Below are 16,381 nucleotides of genomic sequence, written 5' to 3'. Positions count from 1 at the left end.
AGAATAATGAGATAGGTCCAGGTGATAATTAGATTTAATCAATGCAATTTTGTGTACAAAGTTTCACTCTCCCCGATCACAATTATAATTTATGACAATTATATACTCTCCTCGACCCCAATCTAATCCTCGACTACTTTCCTCCTCGTAACCATATTCAGGAACTGATAAGTTCACTCACTCCATATTCATGCAACATTTATTTATTAAATCAGTAGTCTATGCTTACATTGTTTACTCTTACAAACACTTATTATTAAATGCCGTAAGTAACATTTGTTAATATATATGAGCGAAATTTTTCAAATATACGAAATTTATTTCAAATCAAACTCTTTGATCCAATTTGGATGCTATTCTTTAAGCAATTATATATAGTTTGTAGATATCGATAGGAACAATAGTTAATATCAATTAGTATAAATGAAAAGGCAATACTTAAAAATGAATGAAAATTACTTTTGCATGAAAATCTAAGTTAAATGAATCGTGATGTTAAAGCAACTAAAATACGTGTTTCCATGTGCATTCTGAAAATTCATATGAATTTACTGAAATGTTAGTTACTCATTACAGACGAATATGTAACTTGCGTAATGCAGATTGTTTCAGATTAAATTTTATTAAGTATTTTATTTCAATTATGATTGAACGTAAGGAATGGACTATAGAAAAAGTATTGTTCAATCATAATTTTGAACAAAAGCTTACAAAAATATCAAGATTTTGATGTCGATGTATCAGGCGTTTCAATACTTGTGCTCTGTACTGTCTGTCCTTCAGTAGCAGTACAGTATACAGTAAAGAATAATTTTTTTAAATCGTAGGCGCGTATGACAAAATTTTATTCCATATTTTTAATTTACTCTTATATAAAGAATTATTTTATTTCTTGTTGTGCCACAATTTGAGAAGCATTTTGTATAATTCACAAAATTAAATCATAAAGTGTTAGAAAATTAATGATATAAAGTAAACGAAAATGCGTAGAGAAATTTCTTTGATAAATCCTGAGTTCCGTTTGACGTAATATTTCAACTATTTCATTTCAGTAAAATCACAAGCCGGTTGTTGATGATCGTAGCTTTGAATATTACATGAAAGAGTGGTGTCTGAAGTGGTGGAAAGAGTCTCTGAGGAATCATGCTGGCTAAGTTGGCTCCATCGTTCGGGATGGAGAATTTTGTAGGAAATGGAAACTGGAGAAGTATTTGTTCAAAGGATGCATGTTGAAAAGAAGGGCATTAAATAACGCAAAAATCGTAAACGAATGGTAAAAGCGATAGAAAATCTGATGAAAATAAAACCTTCTCTTCAAATCTGATGGAAAATAAATGTTTAGAGTATGATAAATAGAATATTTTGCTAAAATATTTATTATATATTTCAAAAAGGATAATATATATCATTATATTATTTATAAGGTAATTACTATTTAGTATTATGAATTATTTTTTATTTTTCTGTTATAGAAATTATTTAATACCCTTACTCAGCTTTTTCTTAAAACATCTATATCCTGTAATTGAAAAGACTTCAAAAAACATATTTTTTTGTCATCAATTTTGAAAATATGAATCTTTCTAAATATCCTAACTTAATAATTTTGAATAATTCAATGTTTTTTAAAATTTCTAATACAATGGCTATATAAAACTTTATTTCGGAGATTGAATTACATCAGCGAAGCAATTATTCTAGAAAATGTATGTCTCATAAGCAGGTTTATCTTTTCCTTCTTCCGAGAACACATTTTTCAATTTTCTTCTCTCTCGTAACCTTCTCTCTCTTACCTGTTGATAAATTTTTGCCGCTGTTCTTATTGAATTTCTTATTCAAATAAATTCTTATTTAAATTGGTTAATAAGTGAATAATCGCTGTTTCTCAGAGAACTGTGTTTCGACCACTCGCGGAGAGACGCGATCGCGAGGAAGCACGTCAACGGGAGTCATAAATTCCCGTTACGATTAGATAATCGACGCCACGAAATGATCGATCCCCAATTTCGATTAGGATAATAGAGGTAGTTAAATTAAATATGACACTGATATAACAAGTTATAAATCACAGTTTATTCCAACAACTTTGTAAAGAAGATAGTTACGCTGGTGCGTATGTATAAGTTAAGTAAATGACTGATCTAAGGGTGGAAACCCGGTCAAAAAATGTTGACTGAAAGATGGAAAATCAGTAAAGTTCGGTGACGATGCTGTGGCGGAGGAAAGCTAAGGATGGGTGTGTCTAGCGCACGGGACCATCGAATTTGTTGGTGACAATTTTGGCTAGGAGAGTGAGGGAAATAGGCTTCGTTGTTTATTGGTTATTTGCTATGGTGGTGGGTGAGGAAGGATGCTAACCGCCCTCGAGATAAAGTTCTTAACGGAAAACCTCATACGTGAGAAAAGCCAACTTTCCCGTGTCAACACGTGGTTACTTATAATTCTCAATGAGAATTGATTGTAAATAAACTACCAAATAAAAAAAAACCGTGGTGGATAATAAACTTTAGAAAACAATTCAGTGAAAGAATATTTGTTCGGTCTGAAGGACCTTAGAAAATTCCTGAGATTTATGGAGAGTATTTGAGACTATTGAGGGTACGCAGTAAGGATCTGAAGACATCTGGCTGCCATCTTGCTCGCGGTGTGTGGCCTGGTTTAGGTAGAGTCGGTCGACGTAACAAACTGGTTCTCCTGTAGAATTGTATTTTTTGTTCATTTTAATTCACTTTTTCAAGATTTCAAGAAACATATTCGCCGAAATTTCTTGCGATGATTTTTAACAAGTTGCTGAATATATTAAATGGAATAGATTGAAAAGCAACACATATATACATTGAGGAAAATATCGTTTAATAATGTCTGAATAATTCTTCATCTGTTACTTAACCTTTTTTACTTTAAGGTTTATGTATCTGTACACGTATCAAGAAAGTCTATAATTTATTTATTGTAGAATCAAATTTTTATCGGAGTTATTTATGTAATTAAAAACCACAATTGATAGATTCCTTCCAATTTCAAATAACTGCTTGAATTGTGATAAGTTTGGAAATTAAACACAATTTTTCAAAAAGTTTTAAAACCTATTGTCTAATAGGTAAATATATATAATTGTTCTGGGAAATCTTTAATTACATCCTTTTATCTTTCAGTGTCCATAATCTTTTACTTTCTAATACCTATTTTTTTTTACAATAGAATTGAATCTTTAACATTTTCAATTATCTTAATGTTTTCATATTTTATCTGTACTCTCATTTTCAACAATGTAAAGTTTAACATACACGCGCCAGTACATTGCACTGTATTATGTTATAATCAAGTGTATAGAAAATACTTCTGTTTCAAAAAAGTGCAGAACATATCGTTTTAAAATAAAATACGTTCAGATAATAATACGTTTGAATAGCAGAGATAAAATCGTATTAGGACAATGGGAGCACGGATAATGGAATTTCTACTATAGCTGGAAAAAGTTGTGCAGTAAACGAAAATCAATTTTCTGCGGAAGAGAGGATCTCAGAGGGTAGTTTTGGAAATTATCAGGAAAAAATGTTAATGTTTTGGGTATTCTCAATTAGAAACCGTGAGATTGGGAAATTCGAAGATCAACATGTTTAAGTACGAAACTTTAAAATTTAAATTTCAATATTTTTAAAGTTTACAGTTACAATTTGAAAATTTTGCAACTCAGCAGATTTTTATTCCCGACCATTATTTTTTCACAATTAAAGGTCAATGCATTAAACTATTTCTTACACTATTTACTACACTTATTACTTCCGCATAGGTATGCGGTAAATACGTAGACGTTGAGTGTATTTTATAGACAAATAATTAAATTGCTTTGAAATTTACTATTATTTTATAAATATAAAAAAAACATTTTCTTAAGAACTGCTGTAGTTATAAATACAAATGTAAGTGATGTGAAGAAATTAGAGCTAAAACGACGTGTTCTACTCGATTCACCATTTCATCTAATGGAAATCATCGTATTTGTGTTCCCCATTTTTAAATTGAGTAAAAAGAATGAAAGAGACAAGCAATTGAAGTTTATATAGATCGAATATTCTGCAAATACAGCGAATGAAATTTTATTTTTTGTAATAAAAACCGTATAATGTGAGCTTTATTCATTTGAATATATGAAGTCAGTATGTACATATTAAACTTGATTTTATTCATTTATTCCATAAATTAATATTATTCCATAGACTATTTTTCCCAATCCAACATTTCTGTTGACAGATGGGCATTTCAGTGTCACGGAAAGTAATTACCAAATAGCCGCTGTATATTTTGAATTATTCATTCATATGTGTATAGAAATTTCGTAATGTTTCGTATATATTACACATAGTATATTCAGAAAAATTATCCGTAAGTATTCGAATATTTTCGTGATAGTATTATCAACAAACTGCGGGTTTTTATGCAAATTCGTATTTTTATAGAGCTAATTACAGAAACGAAATGTAGAAATGTATTTCATTCACTGAATATTATAACAAGTTCTATACTTTTGATATTTTATGTAGTTTTATATGTTACGTGCAGTTTGTGCACTTTTGCAATTTTAAATTTCCTACAAATGTATAAAAATCGAAAAATTGTATTTATGTTTTTGCTTATCTCGTCAATGGTCCTTTGTTTCTTCTATTTCAAATTTTCGGCATTTAAAGATTATTAGTGGTTGTTTTACATTATCAGTACGCAACATGTTATATTATATTATGTAGAAAGTGCAATAATTTTCAGGAACGCCAACATTTTTTTAGAGTAGTTCTCTTTTTGTAAAATATCCAATGAATTGGACGAAAAGTCTTATTATGTTCGTTTAATTCCATATTTATTATAGTTTACAAGGATGATTTCTTTTCCTTTCCCCATTCCAACGATGAGTAATAACAGCGGTTTATTTGTAGAAAATAATACTTGAAAATACTAAGGATTTCTTAGCAAGCAAAACATACAGATGATTACTAAGAGTATCGCCTATTACCTGGAAACAGCTGCTCGAATGCCAAAAGTGAAAGCACAGCAATGACAAAAGGTGTACCGACTGACGGAACGCGTAATAGATTCCGGTAATTAATTTGAATACCGTGTGTCAGGTACTGGGAATGCCAGACAGGCAATTAACAATGGCACAGTGCCGGCTCGTCCATGATTGAAGAGCGATTCTCGATGTTAGAGCTGCACGGAGCATTTCGGTAGACAAGAGGATTTTATTCGACGTCGCTCGTTCCGTTGGAAACATGAATGTGAAATAGATTTGAAACGGGAGTTTTAATACAAAAACATTAAAAAGTTTGGTAGTTTCTTTCATGATGCTGATAATGGGCATAGTTTTTTATTTATATTTAAACAGAAGACATTAACTTTGCTGTGATTTTCGAATTTTCATATTTCAATTTTTATATTAGTTCATATGTTAGCAAACATAAAAAACTTGATAAGTCATATCCTAATCATCTCTTCTATGTATAGTATGAGAAAAGTACGACATTAAATTCACTAAACATAAACAAAATTTAAATAATAATGTAATAAAGTTCTAGTCTCCCTATAGGATGTTAATTTTTACTACCTAGTATAGATATGTGTTTGCCTTATTGATATCCTGATCATGGGCACGAACAACGTTGAAAGATGTATGTACCTTATATCTGTAATTAGAGAAAAAATGATTTCGTTTATTTTGCGATATTGCTATATTTCATGAAATCGAATTGCAAAGTCATTGCCATCACAGTACCAACAGCAATTTTATCACACTTTGCTCAAATTTGAGATATTCTTTAATGTTACAAAAATGCAATTCGAATCGAAATAACCGAATGAACGTAACAGGATTAAGAAACGAAGATTTACAAGGTAAACCATTCTATCTATGTATTTGAATAATTTCTAAATTATGTGATGATTATTAAATTATATGATCGATAAATTTTACGCAAAAATTGCAGCATCTCGGGTAAAATACAATGCAATATACAGTCAGCCACGAAAACCTACATACATGTATACACTTTTTAAATTAGATAAATTATAACAAAGACGTTAGATCTAGTAATCCTTTTAGCATCAAATTTCGTATTCATTGAATTGTCACATACGTTTAAAAAGACAACATAATCTATTATATTTTTATAAAGGAAAAATAAAAGAAAACAAAATGCAATGTCAGAAAAGACATTCTCTCATACCTAACAGAAATCGTAGGAAGAAAATTAATTTAATATTACATTAAACCATATCAATATATTACACTAATATGTTAATATCTTATGTTAATGTCTTCTAGGCATGTGGATTTCCTTTGTAGGTATCAATAACGGTTTACAATATTTTTGGTACAGATGAAGATTATGGAATTATTAACATGGAATTAACAAAAATGTATTAACAATTATTCGTCCTCAATTGCCTAATATCAGCAAGGACTTCGTGTTTCACGAAGATTTTGTTGGTGTTGTTTTATTTATAATTAAAGAGCTATTTTTTTCATTAAAAACACAGTATTTGAGGGTAGTAAACACTTTCACCTTTTTGCAATGTGAGCGGTATGTTATTATATAGATTTATATGAAAAATTTGTTTTATTATATATATCATATACTATTATTATTGACACCTCCAATAATACACATGTTGTTCTATGCGACAAAATCGTAGAGCAGCACATAAGGTATAAAAGTAAAGAAATTACAGGAAAATAACACGAAAATTAACAAAATTACATAGGGTATTTCAAAAAATTTTCTCAAACTTAATATTGCACAAGAATAAATAGCCTTGATTCACACATAATCAATACAACACAAAAATATCTGATAGTTCCAAAAATATTTCCCTAGTATATTAAATTTATTGATTTATAGGATGGTTAGATTTTAATACCGAACAGATAGAATCTTTCACTTTATTTTAATTATAACAAACAGTAATGAAAAGAATATACGGATGAATAGTTTTCTGCCACATTATATTTCATAATGAAAACAGAATATTATAATATTTATCGTATTTCATTAGAATTCTTAGCGTTAATTAATTCTTCATTTCGATAATTATTCGAATTAACATTATTCTTTAATTCTTTTATTCTATATCACATATGTTTATTAAATAATAAATATTTGTTCAAATCGAATATGCCATATAATGACGGATATTTTTCGATAATTATATAAAATGCTAAATTACTTCTTAATCGCATAATAATATTTGGTTTAATACTTTTTATTGTGTATTTTCAGATACTATGTGGATACTCAGATGAGAGATCGGATAGTGTGTGGATAATAACCATTCTACAGCTTTAGTAAGTTAACTAATTCGTTAAATGATTAAAAATATTTTCTCGTAAAAGCAAATATGCATATTAGTTTCTAAGAATGAAACTTTATACATTTTTATTCCATGAAAAATTGCCGCTTCCTGTTTCTTATTTTTGCATATCTTACTTTGTACATAGATGTTTCTATGAGTTATTAAAAATACAAGAATAATAAAATAATAAAATATATAAAAGATAACGTAACCTCGATAAATAATATTCAGAGGAAGAAGATATATGTCGTACCTACTATTATGCGAGTTCATTGTCTCAACATAGACATATGTAAATTATCTCGTAGAAATTACGATTAGGACGAGGTAGCATAACATAAATTAAGACAAATCATTGGGAATCTTGTATTAATTTTGTTTAAAGGTTTTGAATCTTGAGATAAAATTTAAGAAATTTATTTTCGGAAAAAAGCATAACTTAGTAAATTGTAGCGCGTTACATTTTATATACAAAAGGCGATTTAAAATTTATTATATATTATTCGGAAATATTTTATTTGACAAGAGTAAATTAAAATTCGAAAAATAAGTTTAAAAATATTCTCGAGAATACTGATTACTAATATAGTGAAATGTTAAAATACAAAATTTAATAAATTGAGGTGAATTATGTTTCGAAAAAGCAAAATAAACAAGAATAAAAAGATGAATAGAATTAGGTACAAAGTACAAAAGAATTAACAATATTATATTAAAAGTCGAATGGTTAAATATGAAAATAAAGAATTAATAATATTGTCAGTAAACCACACATTTTACTCTAATAATGTACACATGCCAATTTAAAATATATGAAACTTAATTGTCTATTTATAAATATAAGAACATATGTATAAGAATATTTATTTATACATTTGCCACTAAACAATTCAATTCGTTTCTCTGATAAACTGAGGATACAATACCAAACTTTTAAGCAGCAGGTGTATATTATGATACTCACAAATAAAAGATATCATTGGAAACTTTACTCTGTCTACAATAAAGTTACTCATCTCTCGAGAACAATTGAATTAAATAGCAGAGCGAAAGTTATCGTAACAAAGCAAATGTATCGAACGAACAATGGAAATACGGAAAACTGATAAGAAATAATGCACGTGTTCAGTATCCGGGCATAACACATGCGATTACGCGATTTTAAATTAACTATATACATACATAATGCTAGTCAACGTTTAGTTGTTTTATCAGAAACATTGGCGAATAACGTTCGGGAATTATCGAAAACATGTTTTCGTTAGTAAGTTACAGGGAATTAATGTTTCGCTGTTCGTTATTGCGAGGAAAATGTTATTAAATAATATCGTGCAGCGGCGTTCATGCGATGTTGCGTGATTTAACGGAAGTATTAGTATACTTTGGGAATTTGTTCGAAGCATGATGTTATTGAATTCTGGGAAATTAACGTTCTACGATACAATGTTGCAGTCCTAAAGGATTAACGATGAATGATTATTAAAATGTTATATGTCATGTGTTTTTAAATGGGAAAAAAATTAAAGACAAGTAACAAAATTATTTAGCAAGAATAAGTTGATAGTATTCTGGAAATAATATTCTATATGTATACATACTGGAAAAACAATTAAGGATAAACGTTAATATTGATAGTAAATTGTAGTGTACACTGTATTTTATATGCGAAATATATTTTTAACTTGAAATTAGAGGTAGTGAATAAGATTTAATAACTTTTAACATCTGAATTAATTTCTTTTAATGGAAGCCATAAAAAAGTTGGCAGAACATATATTTTGGAAATAATATTCTACAAATACGCATAAAGTATGTAAATATATTTAAAGAAAAAATTGGATTATATTATACGATTGAAAATCACTATATCGAATATTTAATATTTTTCCAAGTTACCTAGGCTTTTTGAACAGATCTCAGTTTATCAAAAGATTGCATTCTTTAAAATCCGTCACGTTTCAGATTTCTAGAAATGTATTTTAATTTAAAGAATATGTAGACTATATAATTTCCACTTTCACATTTTTAATTACTACTCGATTTGTAGATTATTAAGTTCCCAAGAAACATGTCTTTTATACTTTCCGAGATTTGTTGTTATATACAGATATATTTCTTAGTATTTATCTTTAATTTCGAAACAACTTTGTATTTCGCTTGTCTTAATGCTAAGATATCATGCAGTTATTTCAAATTATTTCAAATTATTTCAAATTATTCATATTTGAAAAATGTGTGACTTTAAAGGTCGCGGAACCTAGGTATTTAAAATTTCCAAATTCGTAGTTTTCAAACTCTTTTCCCTCAAAATATCACAACCCCAATTCAGCGATAACGAAATTCTAGATTTCCAAGTATCCTGAAAATTTCCGATTTAAAATGGCCGAATTTCTGCATTTTCGCAATTTAAATTTTCTGTGCTCTCCAAAAATCTGAAAGTGACATACATGACAAATTGTTATTTTCTATGACCATCTGTTCAATTTCAGAAAACCTGAATTTTAAGATTCCCAACTTTATATTAAGAAATTTCCAAACTTTTCACATGAAATTTCAATTTCCTGCGGTTCCGGAAACATTTCTTTTTAAACGAGCTATATCCAATTGTTCCTTGTATGTTACAATTTTTCACTTACAATGGCCATCCTTTCAATTATGTAACTCTATAAAAAATTCTTATGATTCATATTGAAAAATTTTTTTAATTTGTTCTCGAAAAGCTAAAAACTAATTATCTCCGATTATTCCCCATATGTTAGGACTTCTCATTTTACAAGGTCATTCGCTCAATTCCGTACTCTCAATTTTAATATTATCAGGCTTCACATTAAAAAGTTTATATTTTCAATGTATCTTTTGTAATTTCTGTGATCTCGATAAATCTTAAAAGTCAAACATATTTAATTATCTCCCACATGTTATGATTTGTCACCTTCTGCCACTATCTATTTAAGATCGCATCCTCAATTGAAAAATTCTCGAATTTCATATTAATGCATGATTTATGTACCATAAAACTATACTAAAATAATTTCAAGAGTATCCTATTTTATCATATTTACTACTCAGGAAAAGAATTTACTACTACATGGCTGACATGCGTAAAACACATAAGCGAATCGTAAACAATATTGTGAAAACACAACAATTGTTTTATTCGTTATATGACAGACAGTTTTTAAAATATTTGTCGTTCTTCGATTTTTGATCGCACCTCTAATAGTACACTGCACTATGTTCCGACGTTTCGCGAATAAGCCAGTTCACTTCTTCAACGCAGATCTGAAACTATTCCGACCAGACGTTCCGGACACTGAATTAGACAGTTTCAAGTTTGCTCTGAAGAAGTGAACAGAAATGTTCACGAAATAGAGAGCAACGTACTACTAGAAATGCCATCGAAACCCGAAGAACCACAAATGTGTCATTAAACACACATTGTAGAAGTTTGGAATCTAAAATTTTAAAAATACTTTCACATAATATGATCTTAGATATAGAAGGGCAATATGTATGTGTGTAGGTATAAATAATATTAGGATATTCAGGTTATAGTGTAACGTAATAAAACAGAAAATTGTCTATTTGAGGATGGCGGGTTGATCCATATTCGCTTACACCAACGTTTTGTACATTAATAGTATGAATGCATTCGACATATCACGCAATAAATGTTGTGACTATGCTATATTAGGAAACATACAGTGATACACGAAAGTATTCGAATACTTACTACAGAATTTTTTTATCAATATGTTATGTACATTATTCGAAACTTTTTGAAATTTCATTAGCACTGTAATGAGATACGAGTATCGTGATTAGAATAGTAAAATTCGAAATCAATCCGAAAATGCAAATATGCACTTAGTGAAAAAGTAGTATGCAGCAGGAACAGCAGTCTTAAACATACAATTAATTCTAAATAAAATTTCACTATATACTGTGGTTTAATATGTAGTGAATATATATGGTAAATAATATAGTGAATAGTTGACTGTTCAAATACTTTGCTGATCTCTGTGAAATGTATAATATCCAATAAATAACTTCCATATATGTTTTTAAATTCTTTTCAAATTTTATCAATATAGTTATGATAGCCTTATTTTGTGATAGTGTTAATAGAGTTTCAAAAGTTTTATATAATGTTCAAAGTGTCCCGCAATTTAGTCTATAAATTGCCAGTGTATTCTATAAATAAAAATAAGACTAAAATGATATATAACAAAAAGTACATAAATATTTTATTAAAAAGTTATAATAAAAACATGAAACGTAACACTATATATATTGTACTTATGTGTGCATTTTGAAGTGTCGTTTGGTTTTATCAACGCAAGATTTATCTCAAATTTCATAGCGATTATGTCTTATTTCTTTACAGCGTACATTCATCGTTATATAATTCGATAGAATTAGGCACAGAAATATTAAACACGTGTATCTTCTATCAATACGTATCATGAACATTATGTATCTTCTTTCTTTCTATGAAGCATTTATCGACTTTTTGCTACATGACATTTTATTTTTAATTTTGTCTATAAAACACACCGGCAAAGTTTGCCTATTAAATGTGTCTGTGGGATACTCTGTATAGATACATAACAAATTTTCGACAGCGTCCGAATATTTTTATGAGCCACTCTAGGTATGTTACTAAATGACATCAGTATGCACTCTAGAGTTGCAAAATTACGTAATTTTATTCTCGGAATATCTCAATACAGACTATCTTCGCTTATTCTCCGATTTCCCATTTTCCATTCTATTATCCACTCAGCATCAAAATTTAAATTTCTGGGACAAGCCAGGATCAGAGGTGTCGTCTTCGAAGCGTCAAAATGCAACATCGCGTCGCGTCGTTTCGATTCAAGTGCCATATATACATAGAAGAGAGTTAGTATTCCTCTCAAGTGAATAATAGCCAATCGAATAGTCATAGGTCATAATAAAACGAGCAGTTGGTCGTGGCGGTGTTAGCGCCTCTTTAGCACACGTCGCTGCGCTCTTTAAACTTCGGCATTAACTTGTTATTTCGTGGTCGACGGTTCAATTTTAAATAGCATTCTGCTTGTAGATCAGTGTTTATTTAATGAAACACCGGCATAGGCTATGAATAATAGCTCGAAGGGAAGTCGGCAAGAAACTTGATTACGAACGATAATCTGGGAAAATAAATTCCCGATACGCGGATTCGAAGACGCATGTATCGAAATTTATGCGATTACGGCAAGTTTGAATCAAATGGTTTATTTGTCTACCAATCGATTGCCAGTGTTTAACGATCCTGGTCGAAAATGTTACAAATAAATGGTGGTTAAATAGAGATCTTTAAGTTCACGATTTGCTTTTCTTTTTATCGAATGTTCTCTTTTAAAGGATCATCCCTTTCGTTGATAATCTTTACGTTGTCAATTTCCACATTATACGGAACAAGAGATTAGAACTTTCTTAATTCTGTTGTGTTCTTCCGATCATTTTCGGTTCAATTGAATTTTTCTAATATTACAAAATATCTCAAATTTGAGCAAAATATGGAAGAATTATGGGTATAGGGGCGAATCGTGCACTATCGACCAATTTTAATTCTAATTCTAAGTCTTTTTGTTATAGCTTAAGCTAAAGTCGTTAAAAATCAAATTTTTTTAAATTAGTTTATAGTACAAATAGTAATTTGCAAGAGTAAAAAAGGTGTAATTTGTAGAAAACGAAAAATTGCCGTCCAGTACCGACAGATATTTAATTAGTAAACTTTTCAGTCTAAATGGTTAATAATGTTAAAAAAAGATCATTTAGATGTTAGAATACACATTTTTATTCGAATTTTATTTTTACCTTATATTACAAGTATAATAATTAATATTTTCTTGATTTGTGTATTCAACGCGTACGCAGTCTTCACATAGTTGGTTTTTGGAACATTGAAAGCCTCAGTGCTTTGGTTATTTTATTTTTTAGAGTGGCTTTTAAGTTGCATTTATGTTCTCCTCTGTCCATTTTCCTTCTCTTTGCTTTGGAATTTCAGACATTTTTCTACAGAAAAAGGTAAAAGAAAGATTAAATGAATATCTCTTAATTTAATTGCAATTGTCAGTAAACAGATTTAATTTACAAATAAAAAAAATTTAGTCTGTACCAGTCCACAACTGATAGGCCGTAGTGGATGACAAACACATGGGAACACAAAGAACATGTACGTTATAATATATACAATATACAAAGAAAATAGCAAAACTGAAACTGGTAATTACACCTAATAAATTGGATATACGTAATAGAAAAAGATCATTTACTCACTTGAGAAACAAGATACCAGGCCTAGAAAATAGCTTTTAATAGAAATGTATGCGTTTAATATGCCACAACAGCAAGAATCCTACATGATTTATCATTCTATTTACATTAAATAAATTAATTAAATATTTTCTTAAAATATTAGAAACTTGCTTTACGGGAAATATAAAAATTCAAGGATCGTAATAGTGTTAAGGAGAACTGTTAAGATGATTACATTGTTTTATTATCTTCCCGAATTTTTATAATTTGTAAATTTGACGTTTTTGTCAAAAATTTTGTAAATAAATTAGCTAATGGATCAACTTTATGTGTGATGTGCTGAAAGTTATTCATTTTGAAAGTTATTGCGAACTGAAAATTTCCAATATACAAGTAGGTACGGGGATGTTTAAGTTCGAAGTTCGGTTTTCTTTTCATCGGAAATGCTGTTTCGAACGAGTGCAGTTTGCTGACATTTTTTATATTATCGACTTCGATGTTTCTTGTGTATCGGAGAAGAAAATAGGAACTTTTTTAAACAGGTGAGAATGTTTTTCTGTTTGGAATTGACAGTAGCACGAATCAAAAAATTTCAAACTGGCTTTTATTCAATAGAAATTACGTTTCTATTTTGTTTATCACGTAAATCATTTTTTCATCAGAGGGCAAAGCTATTACTTGTACTACTATCTTCACTTGTTTTGTGACGCTCCATGGGAATACGCGCGAAAAGTCAGCCTTATAATGTCGGTGAAATAACTTACGAAGATTTCTGTGTAAAATTTAAAAAGCCACTCTTCTAAAACTTACATCTTTTATGTTAGGTTACTATCAATGCCAAGCAGAGATGTTAGAATGTCTACACAATATGCCAGACTTTTTACTTGTTTTCTTGTTGGAAAATATTTTCATTGAGATATTTGAATTTTTCTAACTTAGACATACATAGTACAAAAATTATTTTTGTTCCACAGAAATATGTAGATTGGTTGCTTCAAATTATACAGTGAAAATTATTCTTTTCAAAATTGGTTAGAAATGAAAATTTCCCAAATATAATGAGTATAATGAAATTTATGTTCATATTATTGTAACTGTTGGATGATCCCAGAAGTTGGAAACTTTAGTTTCCACGATATTATTATAGTGAATTTACAGTGTTAATGCAATGCAAATGATAATACTTCGAATAGTAAATAAAGATGATATTACGTACTTTATAATGAATATAATAATAATACAATATATTAATACATTAATAATAACTGTATTAATAATATTTTTAAATATTGATATTTCTCTCTCCATTTATAGATCTACGTATTTCTCGCATATCAAATATTTTCTCATTGTCAGAGAATTAAAAACTTTTTCATATCGCACAAAAACTTTACAAAGAACTGCAAATCAAAAAATTTGTTTACCGTTTTAATAATTATTTAATTACTTTTATATTCAACATTTATATAAAACATATATAACGCAAATTTCTGAAATTACCAAGAAACAGTGGTAGCTTCAAATTCTAAATTAACCTACTAAACTCAGACTCTGAGCTTGTCACAGAACTTGTTACAAGTAACTCTAATCAAGAAAGCTTAACGTAACATATACAGTAGAAGTTCGTCACGGTGAATACTGATAGATTTCGTGGTCATTTGAGCAGTCAGACAAGTTTTGATCTTCAGAATTGAATTTTCCTTCTGTGTGGCAAATATACGTAGAAATAGACAAGGTCGGAGACCTTCAACAGCGTGATTATATTCTTATCCGTGCACCTTTGTCGACTAAGTTGATTTGTCTGCATCTCCTACGGACGATAATGGATCTGACTTGCGTGATGCCTAAAGTAATTACCACTTCGTTTCTAACATGGATCCATTTTCCGTGGAAACAGCAAACGTCACGGACTTGTAGTAACCGCTTTTTGAATTATAAAAATTGGTTTGACTTGTATTTAATTCATTTTCCGATTGTAACAGTTTATTTAACTTGTTTGCTTTGTTTGCTTGATTAAATACCAATAATTAATGCTTTATTTTCTGTCTTTGATCTAACACAAAGACACTAATTTTGTTTTTAGAAAAGATATTCAATTAGATATTAGGGAAAATTAATATGGTGGTACTTGTGTGAAGATTAAGGATTGTGAATGGAAAGAGATTGTGTTAATAAATTTTCAAATTTTTACAAGTAACAAAGTAATGGTTTTGGCGATGCTTTTAAATGAAGTTTCGTTTGTGTAATTTGTATAGAAAGCTAAATTATAAGAAGAATACGTATACAGAAACATTCGATAATTGCACAAAAAGATCTGCTTCTTTTTGCATAGTTGTTATCGCTACCACAGAGAGAGGTTTCCCTGATGCACCTCGAAACTTGCCGGTCCGCCTCGATCAAGTTGTGTAACATGATCCGTCAGGTATCGCTAAGAAAATACGTATGTAGATACTAACCTAGAAGTAAAACATTTTTATTTTTGTCCTTATTTAAATTAAACTTCTATTGATGTATTTGTGTAATTTTTCCGATTAAAATGAGTACAAACACGGTATAATTTTCATTATATTTACTTATTGATACGTATTTAGTTATCATTTATTAGATAGCAAATATTATATCGTTCCAAATTATATCGTGTTTGGTACCATTTTAATCAGAAAAATGTAACAAACATCTAAGTAAAGTCTTTATTGATAAGAAATTAAAAATAAAAAATTTTGATCTTTGAGTTAAAGATCTTAGCTTGACGTGAGCC

The 16,381-nt window shown here is 29.2% G+C and overlaps 1 protein-coding gene across 11 annotated transcripts in view; it reads left to right on the top strand.

The window, feature by feature from the left end:
• The window catches only part of LOC122569956 (octopamine receptor beta-2R-like), a 172,310-nt gene that overhangs the window by 48,122 nt on the left and 107,807 nt on the right, over nt 1-16,381 (top strand). For all 11 annotated transcript variants that reach the window (XR_006317636.1, XM_043731655.1, XM_043731656.1 and 8 more), the window contains one exon: nt 7,269-7,333. The gene's annotated coding sequence lies outside the window, so the exon portion shown is untranslated. The remainder of the gene's footprint in view (nt 1-7,268; nt 7,334-16,381) is intronic.

This window comes from Bombus pyrosoma, linkage group LG8 (genome assembly GCF_014825855.1).
Source record: "Bombus pyrosoma isolate SC7728 linkage group LG8, ASM1482585v1, whole genome shotgun sequence".
Lineage (NCBI taxonomy): Eukaryota > Metazoa > Arthropoda > Insecta > Hymenoptera > Apidae > Bombus > Bombus pyrosoma.
This window is presented reverse-complemented; position numbering and strand designations above follow the sequence as displayed.